At 38.6% G+C, this 18,002-nt stretch overlaps 2 protein-coding genes across 7 annotated transcripts in view; one reads left to right on the top strand and one right to left on the bottom strand.

Annotated features, from left to right (window-relative positions):
* The window catches only part of LOC5506716, a 133,963-nt gene that overhangs the window by 48,340 nt on the left and 67,621 nt on the right, over positions 1 to 18,002 (top strand). For 2 of the 6 annotated variants that reach the window (XM_048729530.1, XM_048729529.1), the window contains exons 3-5: positions 9,885 to 9,965; positions 16,138 to 16,195; positions 17,643 to 17,903. The exons of the other annotated variants lie outside the window; for them this stretch is intronic. The gene's annotated coding sequence lies outside the window, so the exon portion shown is untranslated. The remainder of the gene's footprint in view (positions 1 to 9,884; positions 9,966 to 16,137; positions 16,196 to 17,642; positions 17,904 to 18,002) is intronic. 6 annotated transcript variants of the gene reach the window in all.
* The window catches only part of LOC5506700, a 64,591-nt gene that overhangs the window by 12,887 nt on the left and 33,702 nt on the right, over positions 1 to 18,002 (bottom strand). The gene's annotated exons all lie outside the window — the stretch shown is intronic.

The following is an 18,002-nucleotide window of genomic DNA, read 5'->3' as shown; positions in this document are numbered from 1 at the left end:
AAAACTATTGCAGTCTTAGAAGAGATACTTTTGTAAGATTTTAAAAATATATCTATTGAAAAAAATACATTTGAATTATTGAAAATATCAACTACTAAGAATTCATTGTAGGAAGTATATGCTAACCAGTCAACTGACTGACTGGAAAAAACGAAAACCCAAGCAAAAACTGAAAGAGAACATAGAAATCTGCCTTAGAAGCAACATAGGAATTTCAGTATCATTCTTATAAATTCCGTTCTAAAAGAAAGACAAGAAAGTGGATAAAAGTACATAAATTATTATACTTGACGGGCATCTCCGTTATTTCTTGCGTTCTGATCTTCATACATTTAAAAAAATTAAATTTTCCATAAGTAAGGAAAAATATTGAGTGTGCATTGGGGATACCAATTGTTGCGCAGCAAAACTAGATTTGAGATAAAGCATTTTAATCCTTAAAAGGATCTTTCCGACTGTTGGGCACTAACCACTGCCTAACACGAACCCGAAATCGGCTAGTTTTGATAAGAAGCTTTGTTTTTGCGATGGTTGGGACCGAGAATTTTCACCTAGATGAATGAAACAGTGGACGAAGTGATTTTTAAGCTGAATAAACTATTTCGGGTCTTTGCGGAGATTGGAATGACATGTCTGCGTTCTAAACACTTCCTCTACGACACTCAATCATGTTAGACTCACCTGCGTTTGCTCTCCAAAATGCCGCCACTATGGCAACGAAGAGAATGGCTAAAATCACCTATAATCGAATCAAATACAGAAGAATACCGTGCATGCGTTAAATAGCTCATAATCAGGCAATTCTTCTGCAGTGGAAGGGTTTACCCGAACGGAGCTTTTGATTCGTGGTTAAAAGTCTTTCTTTCAATTTAAAGCTTGTACGATCTCTGACGGTTTTACAGTAAAAAGACTAAAAAATGAATAAACAAGGAATTGCATATGGCAAAAATATTAGAGACGGTAGGCGACCAGAAACGACAATATCTTTTTATATGGCCTTATGATAAAATGGAATACAAATAATTTCGATAGCCTATGCATAAATGATTTTTTTTGGAAATGTAACGTTTTACAGAAGCCATTTTTGTTAGACGGAGAGAAAAATGTTCTACTACATAGTTTTCCTTAGTTCCTGAGAAAAAAAAAACTAAAAAAATATAAAAAGTGTAGAAAAAATTATGATATATAAATAATGACCCTATATGGTACCTACCTTATCTCTCTTCATAGTTGTTTCGCTCGCTTCTCACCCTGAATTGATCGCGGACTCTCTCTGTCCGGCATCTGTTATCAATCTGAACAGGTATGAGATCGCCAAGCAAACGACTCTCAGGACCCCCTGCCTCTTAGATCACAACGAGTAGGCAGATCTGGGGTCAAAATTCAGTCGTTTTCTTGCCTAAGTGCGATAATGAACTTATTTAAAAGTGACAATTTTAAAGATCGGAAAATGAAGCTAAGTGAATGAAATAAAGTCTTTTTAGTTCACGAACTTTTAAAATAGTTAAGATATTCAGTTAGGAGATCTGTTCTATATCGCTATTACCATATCACAGCTAGACCTTTAGAAAAGACTCAATTACTGCACCTTGAACTTTTCTTTATCATGCCATGATCCCCACCGCTTGTTCGTAGACGTCAGAGTTGAAATTATTGAAAATACCCTTGTGTCTTTTCTTCTTTGTTATTTAAATAGTTCAGATGGTATTCAGTTAGCCGGTTGGGTATTATGATATAACTACATCAGTAGTGCCTTTGGTCCTGTGCAGTGATTTTCTTATGCTATATGAAACAATTTCTTGAATCACTGGGTGAAGGCAGCATTGCCGAAACGTCAAACAAAATACAACCAAGTGATTCAAGAAATTGTTTTATAGAATAACATCAATTTACCCCATGAATTTGGTAGTCTAATTATCAATAAATAATATCCGAAACCGTTTCTTAGGAATTACATTATATCAAATAACCCTAATATAGCAAATAGTTAAGTCCCAATATTTTTATGAAATGGAAAAAAAGTATTCCCAGTGATATGATTTTATATCAAAGGATATCTCGAATTGAACGCTAAAAAATAAGTCATGAAGATTCAAGAAATGCGAACATAAGACACGTTAGTCCAATTAACATAATCAATTTAAAAAAAGGGACATTTTACCGAAAGAATTCCTAAAACTCAAACAAATCAATAATATATTAATATATATAATATATTTGTAATATATAGATTTAGGCATTGCCTAAAAGCGGAGCTCCAAACGACCAAATATTTGCTTTTTTTCGCTTAATAATTTAAGAAATATTAAATGTTATTATTTTTGTTTTTGACGACGTCAACGATTTCACAGATCACGCGGCCAACTTGTTATGCCTGTTATGTACGTTATTTTTGATGTTACCATGGAGATGCTTGCGGGGAGAGAGCACGCCGAATGTGTAGAGCTCGGTCGTTAAAAGTAAAAGCTAGTGTTGTGTTTAGAGTAGCGCTCAGAATTGTGTCTTCAGGACTTGACAATACCCCCTTCCCCCCCCACACCTACATGGCACATAACACGTTTAGTTGTCATACGATATTTTTTCCGTCAGGGTACTTTTAATCTATTGACGTCATCGATGACGTCACGTGACCATTTGATTGCACCTCATCTCGCCTATCGAGTTTTGTTGTCACATGATGTTTCTTTAATTATAATAACGCAACAACATCCTATGGTACAACTCGCCCTTCAGCAAGAACACCAGCACCAACATCGGCCACAGATTCCTCACCCTGATAGACAAGCACTTCCCGAAAGACAACCACCTCCGTAAAATCTTCAACAGAAACACCATCAAAATCAGTTACAGCTGCATGAACAACACCAAACAGATCATCGACAACCACAACAAGCGCATCATCACCGCATCGTCGGCCACCGAGATCGCCAACTCCGCCCCTACCACTACCAACAACAAGACATGCAACTGCCGACAGAAAGACACCTGCCCTCTAGACGGAAACTGCCTACAGACATCTGTTATCTACCAAGCTACCGTAACTCGAAAAGACAACAACACCTCGGAAACATACGTCGGGCTCACTGAAAACAGCTTCAAGACCAGGTACAGAAACCACACCGCATCATTCCGACACGCCAAACACAGAAACTCCACCGAACTCAGCAAACACGTCTGGACTCTCAAGGACAACATGATTGAGTACTTTATTTCATGGCGCATTCTTTTTTCCCACTCCGCCTACAACAGTACCACTAAGCGTTGCAACCTCTGCCTCAAGGAAAAGCTGACGATCATCTGCCAACCCAAACTATCAACTCTAAATAAACGCAATGAACTCGTGTCCTCGTGCCGCCACAGAAACAAAGCCCTGCTACGAAACAATTAGAACTGTTAATCCCGTCACCGTTAAATTTTCGCGCTATCAATTTTTCACACGTTCCGCCCTGCATATTTATGTAACTCGCTATTGTTCCTCTTGCCGCCTTAGCTAAAACTATCAGTCTATTATTATGTAAATTTCAATGTTAATAGTATATATACGATGGTAGGAATATTCTCATTAAATCCCCTGATGAGTGGGCAACCACGAAACAGACCTGTAGGGAAACCTATGTAGTTTGTATTTTTCTCAAACCAACACTATATATATATATATATATATATATATATATATATATTATTTTGATGACGTCAGCATATTTTTGCTTTTAGTGACGTCATTGATGACGACACAATTACGTGACTATATTGTTGCACCCCTTGAAGCCCTTATGACACATACTAAGATTGGTTGTTATGATGTTTTATTCACGAGATATGGACATTTTTGTTCTTAATGAAATAAGAATACTTTTGCTTTTAGTGACGTCCTCGATGACGTCACAAATCACTTGACCATATTGTTGCACCCCCCTTGACACAAACATGACACCAGCCAACTTCGTTTGTGAAACAATGTTTCTTTCAAGAGATATGAATGTTTTTGCTTTTAATCACGGTTTTTTGCTTTAAGTGAGGTCACCGATGACGTCACACAACACGTGACCATATTGTTGCACCCCCCTTGACATCTACATAACACCTACCGAATTTGGTTGCAATACGATGTTTCCTTCGTGAAATATAAATATTTTTTTTTATTTTGATGACATCAGCATATTTTTTCTTAAAGTGACGTCATCGATGACGTCACGCATTACTTGACCATAACTTGGCACCGTCCTTGACACATACATGACACCTACCAAGTTTGGTTGTTATACAATGTTTCTTTCACGAGATATGAATGTTTTTTTTTTTGTTTTGATGACGTCGGCATATTTTGCTTCTAGTGACGTCATTGATGATATCACAATCACGTGGCCATATTGGAGCACACCCCTTGACACCAACATGACACCGACCGAGTTTGGTTGCCATATGATGTTTCCTTCGTGAAATATATATTTTTTGATGACGTCAGCATATTTTGATTCTAGTGACGTCATCGATGTGCAAATCCCAGTTTTGCACATCCTTGACACATATATGACACCTGCCAAGTTTGGTTGTCATAGCGGAGCCCCACAGTCATAGGAAAGTTGTATAGCTGTACGATAAAATTCTCGTGGTCTATTTGCAAATCAACACGGGTTTCGCAAAAACCATTCATGCGAAACCCAGCTTCTATTAACAGTTGAAGACCTGGCACGAAATACGGATAACGGTGGTCAAATAGACATGCTGATACTTGACTTCAGTAAGGCCTTTGACAAGGTCGCACATGGTCGCTTGATCAGTAAATTACTGTATTATGGTATTCAAGGTAGAACACTAGCATGGATTAAGTCATGGCTCACCAATAGAACACAAAGAGTCGTAGTGGACGGTGTTTCATCAAAACCAGTAGACGTAACATCAGGAGTGCCGCAAGGCACTGTACTTGGTCCATTGATGTTCCTCCTGTTTATTAATGACATGCAGGAGAACTTGGAATGCACTTTAAGGCTATTTGCTGATGATGCCCTGCTGTACCACCAAATTACACATGACGATGATACCCTAGTCTTGCAGAGGGACTTGGACAGAGTGGGGCTATGGGCCGAAAGATGGCAAATGGTTTTTAACCCTACCAAATGTTACAAAATGTCAGTCTACAGAAATAAATCACCAGTACTGAAAGATTATACTTTATATAATCAGAAACTCTCAGGTGTTAAACAGCATCCCTACCTGGGCGTTTTGCTGTCTGATGATTTACGGTGGAATTTTCAAGTAAACAAGATCGTAAACAAGGCTAACTCAACACTTGGATTCATAAAAAGGAACTTGTATTCATGTTCTGAGGTCACCAAGCGTGTAGCCTATGTTACACTTGTAAGGTCACATCTAGAATATGCAGCTGCTGTATGGGACCCTTATAGACAGGATCAAGTGGACAAGATTGAAGCAGTCCAGCGACGTGCGGTGAGATTCATAAAGCGGGATTACGACTGGAACTCTAGTGTTACAATAATGAGACAATCCCTTTCTTTGGATCTGCTGAGTGAGAGGAGAAAGGCTCACCGTGTAAAAATGTTTTATTTATCAGTAAATAATGGCATTGCATTGCCGATACCTAATTATTATCAACGTTCAATGCGTCATACTCGAAGTTATTCAAGTAATACATTTATACAGCCTAAGGCACGTCACGATTATTATTTATATAGTTTCTTTCCCAGAACAATCAAAGATTGGAACAATTTATCAATTGAACTTAGAGAAGAAAATAGTTATTCATCTTTTTGTAATAACGTAAACAAGTTCATCGCCTAATTTTTATTATCATGCTATTTTTATTGTTTAAGTATTATCTTATTTTATAATTTATTTTAATTTTTATTGTATATAGTAAGCCGACTGAATTTATGGATTACCTATTTATTATTAATTTATATTTAGATTTATATATTTAGATTTATATATATTTTGTCATCTTTTCTTGATACGAAAGTGTTGAAAAGTAATAAAGTAGAAGTAGAAGTAGAATGGGATACCCGTGGGTTTTTCCCGTGTCGGTGCCTCGCTCTCTGATTGGTAGAAAACTGAATGGCGCAAAAGTGGGAACGCGCGCGTACAGAAAAATATTTCATTTGTCGAACATTCTACAACAAAGCCAAAGCTTTCTACATTTTAAAAAACACTGTGAAAATAGACGAATATTAGTTCAGTCTTCTAAGGTCTCCAAGCCCTAAGGAAGTTGAACTTGTAAAAGGCGAAAGCATTCAAGAAACCCTGGCATTTGGTACAGAACTACACGGAGTGTTGTTTCAACTCTGAATGGGAAACCGAAAGACGATGACTCAACTTTAGAGGGGCTTGTCGAGATGAAGTATATAGGTTAATGAATATGGACTCTCTTGAATCTGGCATGAAGAAGTGTGATATAGATAAATACAAATGTCTTTATCGGCAAGCTTTCGTTCGTTCTCTTCGCCGTAGAGACTAATTAGTCAAACTAATTCGTACAACTGAATTTACCTGTTCTTTTCCCTCTATTTTCTGTGTTAGATCAAATCAGATTTAAACTTGGCACACCAAATAACAGAGAAAAATTCTGTATAATGCGAATATTAAAACATTAATGACACATTAAGTTATTTGAAATTTATTTCACGGCAAACGTCCATTTAACCAACGCGCCCGGTTTGCTTGTGTTTTGATAAATGAGACCCTGTCCCCACGTATCCGTTTTCCTTTGAAAACGCAACCTTTTTGTTACGGATACGGGTATTGTCCACACGGAAACGCGAAAACGATGATCGAAAACGGAACAATTTGAAAACGATCTCTAGGGTGGAACAATTTGAAAACGATACCCCTTCGGTGACGTGGGGACGGACAAAAACGCAACCTTTCGAAAACGATGACGCGATAACTCAAGTCCAGTCCAGGTGGCGCGCGAGTCGAATGTGCTGTAGAACTTGTTATCGTTTTCGTATCGTTTCTGCGTTTTTGTGGAGACGGGCCGTATCAAAATGAAAACGCTTCGTGTGGAACAAAAAGGTTGCGTTTTCAAACGAAAACGGATACGTGGGGACGGGGTCTGATAAGTAAGAATGACTTTTCCCAGTTGAAATTTTTAAATTTTACTTTCGACAAAGATTCAGGCACCTTAACTGTCTTCTTTCTAATCCAAATAAGATTTTTCGAGTAAAAGGCTTACATAGTAATGTTTGACAGCTATAAAACGAAAGTTATTTTTTCAACAAAACATTCTTCAATGAACTGCTCTCCCCAATCCAGTTGGAGGATACATAACTAAAGCATCGGCAGGGTGTGGTCCGGTCCTCTCGGACCCCCTGTGGACACGCGCCAGAATATAATCATACTTCATTGCGAGGCTGTACAGACTTACAACGATACATACATTAATTCAATATAGTGAACCCGACCAGACACGAAAACGATGTCACACCAAGAGAAGAGTGCTCCATTACGGGGCTTCGCATGCCATACAGGTCATTGGTGAGATGCGAAAAAAGAATGGTAGCAAAAACATATCAAACATATTCTACATGGATAGTGTCCTTCGTTTGTTTTGCCTTATATGGGCATAGATGCCCATATTTAGAAGAGCTAAAGTTTTCCAACTCCCTGCTCTCCAGAAAACATGGTGAAAAATGCTGATTCCTGTAAATTTGAGACTCGCGGCAAAAATTTGTCAAGAAAAACTTGCTTCTTGGTCAAATCTTTATCTCACTAATCTTGAAAGCCCTTACACCCAGGCCTCCAAGAGATTGACCGAGGGGGTTTTAAGGTCACCCAAATATTTATATGGCCTGGACATTTTTATTTGTGCTGCTATTTGTCACTCATATATAGGATGGACGATCTAAGTATTTTGCATGGAATAATTAAGATATTTTGATCATACCAATGACTGCAGAATATCAACTCTATCATGCATGCAATGCAAAATTGGTCACATGATTATTTTAGTGATACTCCTTAGCCCCACGAGTTTTGGTCGGGTGCCCTGTGGTTGTCCCTTTCAACAAAGTACCCGCCAAAAACTGCTAGGTTGACACTGCCAGAGAAACTGATCCTTGGCCATGCATCTATGAAGATTTAGTATTTCTACCCACCTTGGGCGACATTGTACATAGAAACGTCTCTATCCTTCGTTGTATAATACACTGAAACATCAGGAATGTGAAAACGAACGAGATGATCCAGTTACGTAATAGGACCACGGACCGTATCTAGTGTCTAGCGAGGGTAGAGGGGGCGGGGAAGGGAAAGCATCCCCCACCCTAGTAGTGTCACGGAGGAAAATAACGAAATATAGATTAACGTCATCTTTGACAACTAAATATCTTACTTTAATTAAACACCGACCTTCCTGAAGTTAAGAACCGTTATAAGTACGTTTTGTTTATTCAACTAAAAGGCGTCTGTTTGTTTAAGCAAGTTATATCGACAAAGTAACTTTAGCCGTTCCTATGAAATAGGATAGCGAAAAGTAAAAAGTTGACCCTTCACCCAGTAGAAAAGTAGGAGTGGCGCGTCCCTTTTCCAGGGGGTACTTGACAATCGGAATTTGGCCACCAATTCTCGGTTCGCGCTTCTTAACGAAGGAATAAAAGTTAGGTCTGAGTTTACACAGGGTTTGCCCTGTGTAGGATTCAGACCTGGCCGTCGACGAAATTAGGATTTAGAACGTTTTAAGATTTTGAGTGCAAAAATGATTGGAATCTTGTCAATCATTATATTCATGTGTGTATCTTGCCATGCGCACTAGCAGTGTGACAAGTTAGTGTGTGACAACCGTAGTCAGTAGCAACATGTTACAATAGTAACAAACCGACACACCCATGGGGGGGTAGTTCGTTCCTCGGACGCCCATTGGCTGAAACCTTGTCTAAACAGAACTAAAAGCTTTCCATGGCTGTCAGTGTCTGATTACCTAAGGGACGCCGTGGTAGGACCGTATAAAAAGGGGTGCGGTAGAAGCCGCAGTAAGATCTTGTAAAACTCTAATTTGTAACAGCGAAGTAAAGCCCGGTACCTGTACTGCCCCCACTACAGTCTACTGTCGTTGTTACAGTAGTGTCGGGTTACGAAGTACATATGGAAAAAGAAGGTATCTGCTTCACCCCCCACCCCCCACCCCCCTTCCCAAAACGATGACGAAATGTTATAGATACGGTGTTTGCGTTTCAGGATTTCTTTCTTTCTTTAAAACGGTTTAATTGGACTAAATGTGTCTTTATCATGTTCGCATTTCTTGAATCTTCATGACTTATTTACGAGCGTTCAACTCAAGATATTCTGTGATATAAAATCATATCACTGGGGATACTGTTTTTTTCAGCATTTCATGAAAATGCATTCATGTAAATATTGTGACTTAACTTTTTGTCCATATTCGGGCTATTTGAAAAGTTACCTACCTAAGAATAGTTTTGGATATTATTACTTGATCATAATCAGACTACCAAACTAATAGTGTATATTGATGCAATTATATCATAATACTCTACCGGCTAACTGAATACCATCTGAACTATTCATAACAAAGAAGAATAAAGACTCAAGGGTATTTTCAATTATTTTAATTCTGAGGTCGACGAACGAGCGGTGGGGGTCATGGCGTGATAAAGACAACATCAATGTGCAGTAATTGAGTCTTTTTTAAAGAGTTCATGAAATAAAAAGACTTCATTTCATTCACTCGGCTTCATTTCTCATCTACTTTATTTCATCTGATCTTTAAAGTTGTCACAAAATTTGTTCAAAATCGCATTTAGGCAAGAAAACGACTGAATTCTTACTCTACTTCTGTCTACTCGAAGAACTCTGAAAGGCAGGGGGTCTTCAGAGTTGTTTGTGTGGCTCAAAGTCGACCTCACCTGTAGGTAACAACTGCAGATTGACACTAGATGGCCTGGAGAGTTCGCGAGTGAAAAGCGAGCGAAACAACTATGAAGAGAGATAAGGTAGGTATCAAAGAGGGTCTAATTTGAATTAATGTTGACTATAAGAAAATAGAAAATGGAAAATGCCTTACACTATTGGTTAGAGAAATACAAGCCTTGTATCTGTTTATGGCATTGCCAATGAGGTATCTAGGTTTTCAGTAAAGCCCATGTAGTGAATGCACTCATTTTAATACAAGAAACATTGTTAAGTCAAACTTTTCTTCCATTTTTCTGTTGTCAAACTTAATTGAAATAGGTGTATATTCTGATAGTGCTTTTTTGTACAAAATTATATCAAACAGTTGTTTTCCTTAACTTTCCCGTCCTAGTTTTCTGTTTGCCTTTATTTCCTCAGTGAGTATACGTCTTTACGTTTCAGGGCTTAAATTTAGAAATCAAAAGAATAATAAATAGAAAATAGATAAATAAAAATAAAAACCACTCGCCCTCATGCCCTCTCGAGGAAGGAGTCGTGATCAGAAACGAAACACTTTTTTATGTAGCCGTAGAGTATGATAACCAGTTCCGTATCACAATATTAAAATTGCTCTATCTTTTTTTGCGGAGGGTCCAATGCTAATGGTTTTTTCTAAGAACACTACAAATTTACTTATGCATATAATATGCACAGAAAAGACTACACATTTTAAAATTTTATTGATTTATATATATATTTTTCTGTTTACACATAGTGGTAGTAGTTCCGTAGCGGCGGTTGTAGTTCCGTATCACTAAAAAATTCTGTCGTCTGGTACGAGCTTTTTTTCATCAATAAAAAACATATTTAATGAATTACATATCCCATAACTCCTTTATGCTCAAAATAAATTGTAAAAATGGTTTTAACTTCAGGGTATATATTTCAGGCCTCTCTGTCCTGAACAGGGTATATATTTCAGGCCTCTGTCCTAAACAGGGTGTAAAAGTTAGGCCTCTCTGTCCTGAACAGGGTATACATTTCAGGCCTCTCTGACCTAAACAAGGTATACATTTCAGGCCTCTTTGTCCTAAACAGGGTATACATATCAGGCCTCTCTGTCCTGAACAGTGTATATATTTCAGGCCTCTTTGTCCTAAACAGGGTATACATTTCAGGCCTCTCTGTCCTGAACAGGGTATACATTTCAGGCCTGTCTGTCCTAAACAGGGTATACATTTCAGGCCTCTCTGCACTAAACAGGGTATACATTTCAGGCCTCTCTGTCCTAAACAGGGTATACATTTCAGGCCTCTCTGTCCTGAACAGGGTATACATTTCAGGCCTCTCTGCACTAAACAGGGTATACATTTCAGGCCTCTCTGTCCTAAACAGGGTATACATTTCAGGCCTCTCTGTCCTGAACAGGGTATACATTTCAGGCCTCTCTGTCCTAAACAGGGTAAAAATTTCAGGCCTCTCTGTTCTAAACAGGGTATACATTTCAGGCCTCTCTGTCCTGAACAAAGTATATATTTCAATCCTCTCTGCCCTGAACAGGGTATATATTTCAGACCTGTCTGTCCTAAACAGGGTATATATTTCAGGCCTCTCTGCCCTAAACAGGGTATACATTTCAGGCCTCTCTGTCCTAAACAGGGTATACATTTCAGGCCTCTCTGTCCTGAACAGGGTATATATTTCAGGCCTCTCTGTCCTAAACAGGGTATACATTTCAGGCCTCTCTGTCCTGAACAGGGTATACATTTCAGGCCTCTCTGTCCTGAACAGGGTATACATTTCAGGCCTCTCTGTCCTAAACAGGGTATACATTTCAGGCCTCTCTGTCCTGAACAGGGTATACATTTCAGGCCTCTCTGTCCTAAACAGGGAATATATTTCAGGCCTCACTGTCCTAAACAGGGTATACATTTCAGGCCTCTCTGTCCTAAACAAGGTATATATTTCAGGCCTCTCTGTCCTAAACAGGGTATATATTTCAGGCCTCTCTGTCCTGAACAGGGTATACATTTCAGGCCTCTCTGTCCTAAACAGGGTATATATTTCAGGCCTCTCTGTCCTGAACAGGGTATACATTTCAGGCCTCTCTGTCCTAAACAGGGTATATATTTCAGGCCTCTCTGTCCTGAACAGGGTATACATTTCAGGCCTCTCTGTCCTGAACGGGGTATACATTTCAGGCCTCTCTGTCCTGAACAGGGTATACATTTCAGGCATCTCTGTCCTAAACAGGGTATACATTTCAGGCCTCTCTGTCCTGAACAGGGTATATTTTTCAGGCCTCTCTGTCCTAAACAGGGTATATATTTCAGACCTCTGTCCTAAACAGGGTATACATTTCAGGCCTCTCTGTCCTAAACAGGGTATACATTTCAGGCCTCTCTATCCTGAACAGGGTATAAAATTTAGGCCTCTCTGTCCTGAACAGGGTATATATTTATTTTTTTTTGTACATATTCGGGTTATTTGATATAGTTACCTACCTAAGAATAGTTTTGGATATTATTACTTGATCATAATTAGACTACCAAATTAATAGGGTATATTGATGCAATTATATCATAATACTCTACCGGCTAACTGAATACCATCTGAACTATTCATAACAAAGAAGAATAAAGACTCAAGGGTATTTTCAATTATTTTAACTCTGAGAACGACGAACGAGCGGTGGGGGTCATGGCGTGATAAAGACAACATCAATGTGCAGTAATTGAGTCTTTTTTAAAGAGTTCATGAAATAAAAAGACTTCATTTCATTCACTCGGCTTCATTTCTCATTTACTTTATTTCATCTGATCTTTAAAGTTGTGTAATATTGCCAACAGCCACACCCGCCACAGTTGTAAATAAATCTGCTTTGATACCTAGTCCTTTATGGGAGATTGTGGCTCTGACTTAAAAGTCTATAACCGTTTTCTCCTTTCTATAAGAGACTATAGGTTCATTAAAGATTCTAGCCGTATGAGGCTGAGATCCGTGATAAGTTGCCAGTTTTTTTATAAGAATCTTCAAAAGATTCTGTTTAGCCGGGTGGAACCTCATGACAAAATGTTTAGATTCGTTTATTAGATGCCATGTTTGCCTCAAAACGCATTTTGCCTGTCCGTGAATTCAACACTCGCCGTTATGTATGTTGTGAAATCGCGTAACCGTATCTAGAATAAGTTGCGGATTTCGGCTTAGAAGGTGGCAAGTGAGGAATTTGTTCTCAACGGACCTAGGCCATCTCCCTAGACACAAACCCTTCTTATAACTAAGAGGGTGGCAAGAGGAGAGAATGCGTGTACTGAAAAGTTTCAGTAAGCTATGGACATCAAAGATCTTTAAATCAATTAATCTTTCGCCCTTTTATAGACTTCTGGTGAAGTAAATAAAGTGCGTAGTGTCTTTGAGATTACACTTTTGCTTGAGCGTTATATGCCGCAGAAATGGATCTACGGAGGACGATATACGCTAGACGTGGTTTATGAGGTGACAAAAACCTTAGGTGACATATTATATGTCTTTGTGGTGGAATTTGTCGTTCTTTAATGTTTCACGTCTATGGGAGCGTTGCTCGACCTGACATAAGCGCTTTCTTTGTGCATGTAAAGTTTCTTAGAGTTATTTAGGACATATCTGCAGTACAGCTCACTCCTGTTTTAATAGATTTCTTAAAATCAAACAGGAAGATTTGAGGCTGCCGAGAATCGCCACTGTAACTCGTAGAATTCAAAGTGCACTTAGGCTAAATCTGGCTTTTTCTGAGAGAGGGCTCGCTCATCTAGTCTAAGGTGCCTTCCGATGTCATCGTTTGATGAAAAATCGGCGGGCGGTTATAGCGTTTACAAGACCGGTTTCGGACTCTTAATGAAGAGACCTTCGTCAGTTGTTTTTCGCTAGGTTGCTAATGAGGACTTCGTAAAGTATGCTCGATTAGCGGATTGTGACATGAAGTCGCGGGCCCGTTTATATATCAGAGGTCGGACGAATCTTTAATTGAAGTGACTAGTCGGTGATTGGCTATCTAGCGTTTTACACTATTTCGATCCGCGTCATTTTAAGGTAGGCTATGTTTCAAAAACAAAAGGCCTATTGTCGGTGACTCGGTCGCGTGGTAGCGCTATTGTTAAACCATAGGAAGCAAAAATAGACAGATATTTGTATCAGGAAGATTTTTGCATTCCCTCGACTTGTCTGCAAATTTATATTGGTATGTGGACTGGTACAAAAAGTCCGGCTACCTAGATCAATTGTGGGTGAATCCTCGAAAGGCTTTCGCGTTACGGGGGCCGTGGAGTTTAAGACCGTAGTCTAAGCAAGTCAGTTGTGTAATATTGCCAACAGCCACACCCGCCACAATTGTAAATAAATCTGCTTTGATACCTAGTCCTTTATGGGAGATTGTGGCTCTGACTTAAAAGTCTATAACCGTTTTCTCCTTTCTATAAGAGACTATAGGTTCATTAAAGATTCTAGCCGTATGAGGCTGAGATCCGTGATAAGTTGCCAGTTTTTTTTTATAAGAATCTTCAAAAGATTCTGTTTAGCCGGGTGGAACCTCATGACAAAATGTTTAGATTCGTTTATTAGATGCCATGTTTGCCTCAACTTTTTGTCCATATTCGGGTTATTTGAAAAGTTAACTACCTAAGAATAGTTTTGGATATTATTACTTGATCATAATCAGACTACCAAACTAATAGTGTATATTGATGCAATTATATCATTATACTCTACCGGCTAACTGAATACCATCTGAACTATTCATAACAAAGAAGAATAAAGACTCAAGGGTATTTTCAATTATTTTAATTCTGAGGTCGACGAACGAGCGGTGGGGGTCATGGCGTGATAAAGACAACATCAATGTGCAGTAATTGAGTCTTTTTTAAAGAGTTCATGAAATAAAAAGACTTCATTTCATTCACTCGGCTTCATTTCTGATCTACTTCATCTCATCTGATCTTTTAAGTTGTCACTTAATTTGTTCAAAATCGCATTTAGGCAAGAAAACGACTGAATTCTTGCTCTACTTCTGTTTACTCGAAGAACTCTGAAAGGCAGGGGGTCTTCAGAGTTGTTTGTGTGGCCTGTAGGTAACAACGGCAGATCGACACTAGATGGCCTGGAGAGTCCGCGAGGAGGGGGGAATTAACATTTTAAGTGGAAAGAATTTGAATTATGAACAGGGTACACAATTGTAAGAAAGGCTGTCCTAAACAGGGTACGATTTGGTTGCTCTCACGTGCTAACAGGGTCCTAAAATTAAAGGGTAGGGGGGATATCCTAAACAGGGTCCTAAAATCAAGGGTATGTTGTCCTAAACATGGTATGTTTTTTTCTGAATTTTTGTCCTAAACAGGAGGTTTCAAAACCCTCAGAGGCACCCCTATACCCAAACATAGGCTGATTACACTCCCCCACACACACACCCCTCCCCCCGAAGCCAGCTAATATAGTTAATCTGGCCGTTTTATTTAATCATCCTAGCATATTATTATGATATAGTAATTATTTTAATATAGAATAAAAAATGAAGTTATTTATTCAGCCGGATGACTGATATCAAAGGCCTACATAATAAAAATTAACCTTTAAGATTTGACATTATTGGGAATGAAATGATTAATTGAAAACGGGATAAATAAATAAATCCTTTTTGCGGCTTTTTTTCAGTTGTTACGAAACTAGTTAATTTAAATCGAAAATATCGCATCAAGCCAAAAAAACCCATACACATTAACAGATATTCTTTCTTATTATAAGCATTTGTATAAAAATTTGCACATTTTTAGAAAAGGAGGTATTGTTTTCATCTGACTTTTGTGACGCGGGTAATTTCACAGTGCAGTAAACTCCGCCTATACAAGCAACAATTATAAAAATCGCTTGGAAATAACGATACTTTCTGAACAAACCATTAGATGAAATAATCTGGATTTATATCTCAGGAAAGGTTAATAGTTTTGTTTCATTTAGGTAGTTTTGGATTGTTCAAATCTACAATATTCAAGGCAAAAAGATAAAAAAATGCTGAGTGGAACTATTACTGCTACTCAACTGGTTATCGTACTGTACGCATTTTTAGTCTGATAATCAAATAAATAAACTTTCTAAAATTCCTTCTATGCCAAAAAAAAAATATTGTCAATTTTAGCCGACTGTGTAAGATGTCCGGGACCTCATTTTCTAAAAATGAGTGCACTTCGTGATATTTCCAGAATCCCCCTTCAAACGGGTGTTTTAATGTATTTGATTCGATTATAGGTGATTTTCGCCATTCTCTTCGTTGCCATAATGACGGCTATTTGGACAGCAGTTGCAGGTGAGTCTTACATCATTTAGTATCCCAGTGGAATAGTGTTCAGAACTCAGACATTCAGAAATTCATGTCTCCGAAATAGTCTATATTAAAAGAGTTCACCCTCGGTTTCATTAGTCTCGGTGAGCACAGAAATTTAATTTTTTTAAAGGCCGCCGAGCCGAATCCTATCCACCCCCCCCCCCCCCCCAAAAAAAAATAATAATGCAAATGAGGTGTCCAATTTGAATAGCAAACTCAATCCAACTTAATTACTTTGATTTTCAGGGCATCTTACAATTAGGGAAATGTTCAGAAATTTCCGAGATCTATATGGGGGTTGGGTCGAAAGTGTATGGATTTAAATGTTTGATAAAGGGGGGCACTGATTTCCTTGGGTGTTGTCTCCTATGTAATTTGACCAATACAAGTGCCAAATCAGTCTTGGTTTGGGGGCAGTTATTTGGCATGCACCAACCAGGAGTTTAGAATAGGTATTAAGCCACACTTTACCTATGCAATGGAAACCTGTATACACCCTATATGCATTTTTTCATATGGTTTTCACTATATAATATTTATAAAGAGCTTATCTTCCATATTCAAAATATTAACAAAACGTCTTGATGCTACATGTCGCTGCTCATTCTTTGTTATCAACATCCTCGCTCATATCTAATATGCTGTTTTCCTCTCTCTCTTTTCTTTCTTGTGCTGCGCTTTTCTCGCAAGGAGAAAAACGAAAAGCCTTTTTCCTTTTTCTGCCTCATTTATAGCATCAACCTTTATCAGGTTGACAACCTGGATTTAGTGGCACCTTTGAAAAATTGAGTACACTTTTTCCGGATTAATGTTTTCAGCGAATTCCTTCCCCTCCACCTTCTGACCAGCTTCAGCTAATCTCTTACTCGCTTTTCTTTGACATTGTTATTGCCGTTCCTTCCTTTACTCCTTCTTTCTTAGGTTTCCAGGAGGGAGCAGGGGGGGGGGGGGGGGGGGGACCGAAAATATTGGGAAGCATAAGTCTTTTCAATGATAGCAAACACAATAATAACAAATAGGCTATGAACATATACAGACTTTAAAATGAATTATAAATTAGACTACCTTATAATCATGTCATGTCATGTCATGTCATGTCATGTCATGTTGTAAACCATTTACAAAGTTCCAATAAAATATCTATCTATCTTGGGGTGGGGGGGGGCACCTAATTTAATCCCTTGCTTTTATCAAAATCGCCACGCCTCTCCCCCTCGGGATGATAAATGAACTTTTCCTTAACGGCTTTATTTTTTTGCTTTAACATGATGTCATGATAATAATAATATTCTAGTCTTTCTTTTTTCCTATTACTGTCCACATGGTTTAACGATTGTTGGGGTAATAGGAGACTGTCGCCGGATTCGGGTTTCGTGTTTTGAAATATCTAAATGCCCCTTTTTGCTATTTTCTTTTTATGAAAATACAGGGAACCTAGCTCTTCGCCAGCCCACTGCATCCTTGAATATATGGGAAGGCAGAGCACCTCCTCACCTCGCTGTGGATGGGGTTAACATGTCGACTTTTGCCAATGGGTCTACCATCTGGTGCTTTGGGACCTCCCCAGACCCTACTCACGGAGGGTGGTGGCGGGTGGACCTCGGACGGACCCACGTTGTGGATGAAGTGTTTATCATATAAAGGAGAGATTGTTGCCAAGAAAGACTGGCAGGACTGGAAGTCAGAGTTGGTACGTGTTGATTTAGTCATAGGTGAACATCATCATTGTTGTTTTTTATAATTGTTGATTTAGTTTTAGATGAGCATCATAAACCCTCTGGCAGTGACC

This window comes from Nematostella vectensis, chromosome 6 (assembly GCF_932526225.1).
Source record: "Nematostella vectensis chromosome 6, jaNemVect1.1, whole genome shotgun sequence".
Classification (NCBI taxonomy): Eukaryota; Metazoa; Cnidaria; class Anthozoa; order Actiniaria; family Edwardsiidae; genus Nematostella; species Nematostella vectensis.
The sequence above is the reverse complement of the archived record's forward strand: the minus strand, read 5'-3'. Positions and strand labels throughout refer to the sequence as shown.